The 9,694-nt window shown below is 40.0% G+C and overlaps 1 long non-coding RNA gene across 1 annotated transcript in view; it reads left to right on the forward strand.

The window, feature by feature from the left end:
• The first annotated feature begins 566 nt into the window (after positions 1 to 566).
• Positions 567 to 9,694, forward strand: part of LOC138372100 (uncharacterized) — a 16,459-nt gene continuing 7,331 nt past the window's right edge. The window contains exon 1 of the long non-coding RNA XR_011230717.1: positions 567 to 836. This is a non-coding gene — a long non-coding RNA (uncharacterized lncRNA). The remainder of the gene's footprint in view (positions 837 to 9,694) is intronic.

The raw sequence follows: 9,694 nt of genomic DNA on the forward strand, positions 1-9,694 counted from the left end.
TAACCTAACCTAACCTATCTTTATAGGTTAGGTTTGGTTAGGTAGCCGAAAAAGTTAGGTTAGGTTGGTTAGGTAGGTTAGGTAGACGAATAACAATTAATTCATGAAAACTTGGCTTATTAGGCAAATCTGGCCTTGCATAGTAGGCATAGAAGTGAGTTCTGGCTACTAGGTACGACATATATATATATATATATATATATATATATATATTATATATATATATTATATAATATATATATATATATATATATATTATATATATATATTATATAATATATATATATATATATATATATATATTATATATATATATATATATATATATATATATATATATATATATATATATATATATATATATATATATATATATATATATATATATAGAATATATATATTCTTCCCGAGTGAAATGGCCTGTCCCCACTAAGCGAGTGAGCGTGCGAGCGTGCTGACAGTCACCCCAGCAAGCAGACGCGTGACGGAGAGACAAGGCTTACATTATGTGGAGAATGCACTTTTAGAAAGCTTGGTCCAACAAAGTGAGGGAGTGAATAGCTGTTTACCTGTACTCCTTGTTTTATTTAGAAATAGAGAAGAATCTGAGCGATACTGTAATAATATCAAAGTGCTGGAGATTATGAAGATCTCTGTCAACAGATACCATTTCCGGCCCACCCCTAGCTCCGCTGCCCAAGCGGGCGCCTGGCTGAGACAACAACCAACGGTCATCTTGTGGTTTAAGGGTACTGGTGATGTACAGTGAAAAATGTTCAGTATGCTTTCTACCTTTGTGAGACAAACACCATACGCATCGGCTCTGCTACGCTTAAGTAAGTTTTAATTATTTTACTGTTAGAATCCTTCTTATCCACTGCTGGACCTTTTCCTTTATTTTTAGATTGAGTTTATTATTATTATACATCAATCTCCCTATGCCCACTCCTGCACCTCCTGCAGCCCCTCCTCCTGAAGCTACTTCCTCGCTCCTTGCTCCTGCACCTGCTGCTGCTGCTGGTGAGCTTGCTCCCGCTTCCTTTGATGCTACTACTACTACTACTCATCCTCCTGCTGTTGGTGAAGCTCCTCCTCCTGCTTCCCTATTTATTATTTATTCTTCCTGTATTCTATGTTGTTCTCCTCCTAATCCATATCCCATCATTCTTCTTCTTCTTTCCACTCTTAGAAGAGCGTCCGCTCCTAATCACAATCGCGCTCCCTCTGTCAAAAAAGTTGGGGGCGGACCCTAAAATCTTTATGACCCTTTCACCCACTCACCGTCATCTTTAGACTTTATTCTCCTCCCACTTCTCCATCTACCAATCTCGTCCTCTCATTTACTACAGAAAATGGCTCTTTTCCTAAATTTCAACAGAAAACGTCAAATTTCGTCTAATAAAAAAAAATACTTACTACGTTCTCTCCACCTTGTCAGAACAATACACACCTCACTCGAACACTACTTACCCCATATTTATCGTACATCAGGTAACACGCCCGCGAAAAACACCCTATGTTACCCCAAACGTTCCCACAACGTTATCACAACTTTCGACGTGGCCGAAACCACTCCATCCCAAAATGGAGGGGACGGGCTACGTCGTAAAACTCCCTACTAGAGTCAAACTTAATCTGTGTAAACACTATGCAAATAAAGAGACTTAGTCTATGGAACTCACTCCTTAATGAGTTAAAAAAGCTGTCCAACATTTGCCTCATTCAAAAACAAAAATTAAATGTACCTAATTTCATCTTCATAGTTTCCTACCGTGTGCTTAAAATTGCACTGTATCTGCTGCTACCCAATCCCCCAATCTTTATGTATCTAATCCAAACAACTTTACCATTGTGATCATTGCTGTCTTCTTATATGTGCTATCAAAATGCTATATTGTGCCTATTAATCTTTGTTAAATTACAAATCAAGCTGTCAATGCAGTCAATCAGAGCTACTGATGTGCTTAGTATATCTACTAATCTCTCTCATCTCATTTTTCTTGCAATTCACCTGTTAACATTTTATAAATTTTGCTAGAATTTACCTACTTAAAATTATCTGTTAGGTTATGGACCTGCCCGAAACGCTGTGCGTACTAGTGGCTTTACAAGATTGTAAACACCATGCTATGTATCCTCACAAACCCAATGTACCTTCTTGTATATAAATAAATAAATAAATAATAAATAAATAAATAAATAAATAAATTACTTATTGTTACACGGCTAAATTGTGTAATAGGAAGAGGTCTTGGACCCCTACTTCCCCCTCTTTTTTAACAGGTCATAATAGTCCATACAGTCATAATTATAGGTTTAAGTATTCAAATACAGTCTCCGTGGTGTAGTGGTAAGACACTCGCCTGGCGTTCCGCGAGTGCTATGTCATGGGTTCGTATCCTGGCCGGGGAGGATTTACTGGGCGCAATTCCTTAACTGTAGCCTCTGTTTAACGCAACAGTAAAATGTGTACTTGGATGAAAAAACGATTCTTCGCGGCGGGGATCGTATTCCAGGGACCTTAGGATTAAGGACTTGCCCGTAACGCTACGCGTACTAGTGGCTGTACAAGAATGTAACAACTCTTGTATATATCTCAAAAAAAAAAAAAAAAAAATGAGAGAGGTCTTTGAAGTTTTTACCCTTCTTACCTAACATCATTTGTGCAGTGGGGCATTTGGTGATTGTAAATGCTCCCACCAGCCACTTTCTCTCATATTTCATATTCACCTGTGTTTATTTACTTAATAACTACTGGCATAATATCTTACTATTATAAAAACTAATTCTAATATCATAAAAGACATTTACTGCAAGTTTCAAGCAGAGAATGCATATATAACTAACACGAAAGACTCCGCTTCACGAGATTCGCCAACTAATAATCTTTTGTCTATATAAAATCGATCCATGGTCAAATTTTCAGGCAAACAAGACAAGAGTTCTTCTACTAGGATGAGCTGTTTAAGGGAAAAAATCATGAGTATTTACACTATTGAGCCACTTATCAAAGATTGACTCTTTTACTCGAGCACAATCTGTAACTGTCTGATCAGGTGTACGTTTAAGACCTCTAAACTTTTGTCTTAGTGCTTCTGCATTTAATTCGTATGCTTGCAAGATCCTCTTCTTTACTGTAGGATAGTGAAAACTATCTTTAAAAGGTAGCGAGGCAAAAATTGCCTACACCTTCCCTAGCAACTGACCTTGCATAATGGTCACCCAAGAATCCTCTGGCCATTTCAAAATAGTAAATAATTTGACGAAATGCAGGAAAATAGTTAAGGGCTTTCTCATTAAACTGGGGTAATTCAAAACGTTTTGGAAAATGAAGTCCACTACTTGAAGAACTACCTGAAGAACCATTAGAACTCTTACTACCAGCAGCAGCTGCAGCTTCTAGCCTTATCTGCGCCTCAGCCATCTGCTGTCTAATTAACAACTGCTTGGTTTCTTCTCCTCTAAGACTAGCTATTTCTAACTCAGCTTCTCTCTGCTTAGTCTCCTCTTTATTCTTCAATTTCTCAAGCTCTATCTGCCTAAAATGAAGTTCCAATTCCTGCTTTCTAAGTTAAGCCATATTCTCAGCCTTGTCAGGATATTCTTCTAATACTAAATAATTAAACTAAACAATTCTAATATACCAGGGGCGGAGGCTATAGTCAGGGATGAAACTAAGGCTGAAACTCAGGAAGTTGTAAACTGTGACTCAGTAGGCCCGGATGTAGATGACAGTAAACTAGAAAGTGTAACAGACAGCACTGACAGCTCGATAGGTACAGACACTACAACGGTCCCCGATAGAGCAAGTCAGAACAGAAGGACAGACTTATGCAAATTTTATGCAAAGGGCATATGCAAACATAGATATGCTGGTAATAAGAAAGGATTAGAATGCAGTTACCAACATCTCAAAAAATGTTTAAATGTGCTTAGGAAAAGTGAGTGTCGATTTGGATCAATATGTAGGTTTTTCCATCCTGACATGTGCCAAACCTCACTGGAGGACAGAAAATGTTATGACCTCAGCTACCCACACTTTCACGTGAAAGGCACGGAACGCTACATAAAGAGTGGCAAGCAGGATAATAAATTTGGAGGAAGCTCTATAAATTTTTTATATCAGACCGAAAGAGAATTCAAAAGGAGGAGCATGGAGAGTGTATGGAACTGGATGCCAGATCCACTTGCATTCTAGAATTACAGATACAATTATACACCGAAAGGGAACTACAACTACGACAGACAACTGCCCTACAACAATCAGTACTGGTCAGAACAAACTCAATATGTCCACGCATAATGGGCTTGCCGAAAAAGTCTCCCAGTCAAACTATCACTAATAGAGTAAGCTCAATCATCTTTGCCAGCATACAAGGACTGAAAACAAGAACAAACAACAAAGTACAGTTCATAAATGGCCTCCTCACGGAGTCAAATGCAGTATTTGGAGCTTTCACAGAAACCCATGCAGGGGAATTGTTGGACAGTGAGATCTGGATTCCAGGATATAACCTATACAGGTGTGATAGGAAAATTAGGTCACATGGAGGAGTGGGTCTGTACATTAGGGAAGACCTTGTATGCTCGGAGCTCCTTAACGTTACAAATGAGGTGGTAGAGGTACTGGGATTAAAAATAGAGAAAATAAATTTAGTGATTATTCTAATATACAAACCGCCAGATGCAACGGCTGAGGAATTCACAGAACAGATAAACAAAATAGAGAATAGCCTTGATAATTTGGAGAACCCGATACCTGATATTATCTTCCTAGGTGACTTCAACATGCCTAGTCTCAGGTGGAGAATAGCAAACAATAATATTATACCAGGAAATCTACCAGGACCTAACCAACCACAGATTAGAGAACTACTTAGATTCTGTGACAAATTTTCACTCAATCAGCAGATATCAGAGCCAAAGAGAAATTAAAATATTCTAGATCTGGTCTTTACGAACAATGAAGACATTATCAGAGACAATATGATATCAGATACCACATACTCAGATCACAAGCTCATTGAGGTGCAAACGACCATCAACACTCAGAATAGACCTAAAACGTTGATAAAGCTAGAGGGGCTATTCAGTAAATTCAGTTTTAATAATAAAAGGATAGACTGGGAAATAATAAACAGGGAACTTAAAAACATTCCATGGGAAACTGTTCTAAGTAATACAAGTCCTACAGAAAGAATAGAAAAACTGACTTCGGAAGCGTATCAAGTCTGTCTGAAACATGTTCCTTTGAGGAAAGCCAGAAAGAGATCTAACGTAGAAAGAGAACGCAGACGACACTATAAACGCAGGAAAAAAATAACGGAACTGCTTATGCAGACACGAATTTCCCGTCAAAGAAGAAATAATTTAAATAGGGACATTGAAGAAATCGAGCGGAAATTGAAACACTCATATGAAACTGAAGAAAGGCAGTTAGAACAGAAAGTAATTCAGGCAATAAAGAAAAATCCAAAATATTTCTTCACAAATGCGAAATCAAAAGCAAAAACCACTGCCAGTATTGGACCTATTCGTACAAGTGAAGGTTCATACACGGAGGATGACAAAGAAATTAGTGAAATCCTACAAAAGCAGTATGAGGACATGTTTAGCACTCCAATAAACAACATGAAGGTGGAAGATCCAGACAATTTCTTTATGCGGGATATTCAAACCCCTGTAAATATAACTGATATCAACACGAGCGCACTAAATTTTGAAAGAGAAATTCAAAACATGCCCATGCACTCGGCCCCAGGTCCAGACTCATGGAATTCAATATTTATAAAGAAATGCAAAGTGCCGGTAGCACAAGCACTCAGTATAGTGTGGAGGAAGAGCTTGGACACGGGGGAGATACCAGATGCACTTAAAGTAGCAGACATAGCCCCTCTACACAAGCGAGGGAGCAAAGCATTGGCAAAGAATCATAGACCATTTGCATTAACATCGCACATCATAAAAGTATTTGAGAGAGTGATTAGGAGTCAGGTCACCAATTTCATGGAGACCAATGACCTTCACAACCCAGGCCAACATGAATTTCGAGCGGGAAGATCGTGCCTCTCACAGCTACTTGAGCACTACGACAAAGTCACTGAGGCATTAGAAGAAAAACAGAATGCTGATGTGATATACACGGACTTCGCAAAGGCTTTCGATAAATGTGACCATGGCGTGATAGCACACAAAATGAAGTCAGTGGCAATAACCGGTAAAGTAGGACGCTGGATACTCAGTTTTCTGTCAAACAGGATTCAGCGAGTAACGGTCAACCATATAAAATCTAGTTCAAGTGCAGTTAAAAGCTCTGTACTTCAGGGTACAGTCCTTGCACCGCTGCTTTTCCTCATCCTTTGCAGATGACACAAAAATCAGTATGAAAATTATCTCGGCTGAAGACATTGAAAAACTCCAAGCTGATATTAATAAAGTTTTCGACTGGGCATCAGAAAATAACATGATGTTTAACAGTGATAAATTCCAGGTACTCAGGTACGGTAAAAATGAGGACCTTAAACATAATACAGAGTACAAGACACAATCAAATGTACCCATAGTAGGAAAACAGCATGTAAAGGATTTGGGAATAATAATGTCTGACGACCTAACTTTTAAGGAGCATAACCAAGCAAATATTGCGACAGCCAGAAAAATGATAGGATGGATTACGAGAACTTTCAAGTCCAGGGATCCCATCACAATGGTTGTACTCTTCAAGTCACTTGTGTTGTCCCGTCTTGAGTACTGCTCAGTACTCACTTCCCCCTTCAGAGCAGGAGAGATTGCTGAAATAGAGGGAATACAGAGAACATATACGGCACGCATAGACGCGATAAATCACCTAAATTATTGGGATCGTCTCAAAGCCCTCCAAATGTACTCACTAGAAAGAAGACGAGAGAGATATCAAATAATATACACCTGGAAGATACTGGAGGGCCAAGTACCAAATCTACACAGTAAAATAACAACATACTGGAGTGAACGATATGGAAGAAAATGCAGAATAGAACCAGTAAAGAGCTGGGGTGCCATAGGCACAATCAGAGAACACTGTATAAACATCAGAGGTCCACGGTTGTTCAACATCCTCCCAGCAAGCATAATAAATATTGGCGGAACAACCGTGGACATTTTCAACAGGAAACTAGATTTATTCCTCCAAGGAGTGCCGGACCAACCGGGCTGATGTGGGTATGTGGCCCTGCGGACCGCTCCAAGCAACAGCCTAGTGGACCAAACTCTCACAAGTCAAGCCTGGCCTCGGGCCGGGCTTGGGGAGTAGAAGAACTCCCAGAACCCCATCAACCAGGTATCAACTAGGTACTTCATCATTCAACCTACCATCTACTAGATGCAAAAATATAGTCTTCAATAATTTAGTTTTAGTCATTCTGGGTGCCACATCTAGCTCTAGGTTTTTCCCATACAAATAATCACTGATTTAGTCAAGGTCTTAATTTTCTCCACAGATGGATTCTGCAAATTCTTTTTTAATACATTCTCCATCTTCTGAATTAATCAATAAGGCACTTTCTACAAAAAACTATTATTATCACTAAAATAAGAATATACTATACAAGCATGACCCCAAACATACAAGACTCTGAACACTTACCTCTATCGTGCTATCGTGCAAGTGCAGTATTAGAAAGTATCCTTACTCGGTTCACTTAGGACTGCAAGCTGAATCATATGCAGAGATACAAATCTTCAAAACATCTTCAATAAAGATGTTGAAGCTGACTAGCTGACACCAGGCTCTATCCTAGTCCAGTGGTACACAAACCCCTAGCATGATTTATACACAAGTACAGGATGGTGGTGTCACACATTACTAATTAGTGGGTGAGGAATCAATAACATATCAAGGCACAGTAGCAACCACTTAAGGCCCCTAGGTACCCACCTCAATATGTATACATAAAATCACCTACCACCTGGCATAAATGATGTGCCTCGGTAGTCTGATCCAATACAAGCATAACAGCATAATTATGTATATACTAGTAATCAATAAACACAAAATGCCACTCAAAGAGCCGGGCGTCACACGTTCGCCCATCTGAGAAATGAAGAGTGTAGTGACTCGCCAAGGGCCGGCCAGGCCGAGATGTATATATGATATATATATTGTATTTTCTTAAATAAATATAAAAAAGGAAAGACATTGTTTCCAACTTGGTAAGTCAACCGACGCTCCTCCTTCAAACTAATTGCTTATTACAATATACAACCTTACAGGAGAATACATATCATATGTACAAGAGAATATATCATGATATCACTAAGAACTCTATTTGACCCGGCCGTGATTCGAACCCATGTCGTCCAGGATCACCCCTAAACGTACACAGTACCGTGACCACTGCACCAATGATCGTCTTTTTTAGACGATCATTGGCGCGGTGGTCACGGTACTGTGCATGTTTAGGGGTGATCCTGGACGGCATGGGTTCGAATCCTGGCCGGGTCAGATAGAGTTCTTAGGTAATCTATGGCTTGCGCATTCATGCAGCTTTCTCATATATCATGATATATAAACAATCACACGAAGAATTCATATCTACTAGACATGGATATACTGACTGGAGACGGTATGCCATGCGGGGGGGGGGGGGGATAATGGAGGATTTCCTAAGTATACATGAATAAAAGTATAGATAGATCACAGTATACATGCTAGTAATACATCAGATATATATAAAAGTATACATTCTATATCATAATACACATAGCATGTCCTATACAGCAATACATAGCATTCCTTACTATAGACATATAATGGTAGTTGCACGATACACGACATTAGGCTTCTGCTATGAACTCAAATGTATACGCATTTGGTAATAATACATAATATGTATAGGTATTTCAAACAAATTATGGCAATACGTAATATATACTAGAGTATTGTCAAAAAAGAGATTAAGATGGATGCAATAATATTTGTGATACTAGGAATATAGACCAAGATAACACTATACAGTTTGACAGCATCATACACCAGCCACAGCATGATCATACGGGTGTATGTGTGGTCATAATAACGACATTCCCTACACCACCTTCCCTACCCTTCACCACCTTCCCTATCCTTCACCACCTTCCCTACCCTTCACCTTCACCATCTTCCCTACCCTTCACCACCTTCCCTACCCTTCACCACCTTCCCTACCCTTCACCACCACCTTCCCTACCCTTCACCTCCTTCCCTACCCTTCACCACCTTCCCTACCCTTCACCACCTTCCCTACCCTTCACCACCTTCCCTACCCTTCACCTCCCTCCTTCCCTACCCTTCACCACCTTCCCTACCCTTCACCACCTTCCCTACCCTTCACCGCCTTCCCAACCCTTCACCACCTTCCCTACCCTTCACCACCTTCCCAACCCTTCACCACCTTCCCTACCCTACACCACCTTCCCAACCTTTCACCTCCTTCCCTACCCTTCACCACCTTCCCTACCCATCACCTCCTTCCCTACCCTTCACCACCTTCCCTACCCTTCACCTCCTTCCCTACCCTTCACCACCTGCCCTACCCTTCACCACCTTCCTACCTACCCTTCACCACCTTCCCTACCCTTCCCTATCCATCACCAACTTCCCTACCCTTCACCACCTTCCCTACCCTTCACCAATTTCCTACCCTTCACCACCTTCCCTTACTTTTCACCATCTTCC

This window comes from Procambarus clarkii, chromosome 37 (assembly GCF_040958095.1).
Source record: "Procambarus clarkii isolate CNS0578487 chromosome 37, FALCON_Pclarkii_2.0, whole genome shotgun sequence".
NCBI lineage: Eukaryota > Metazoa > Arthropoda > Malacostraca > Decapoda > Cambaridae > Procambarus > Procambarus clarkii.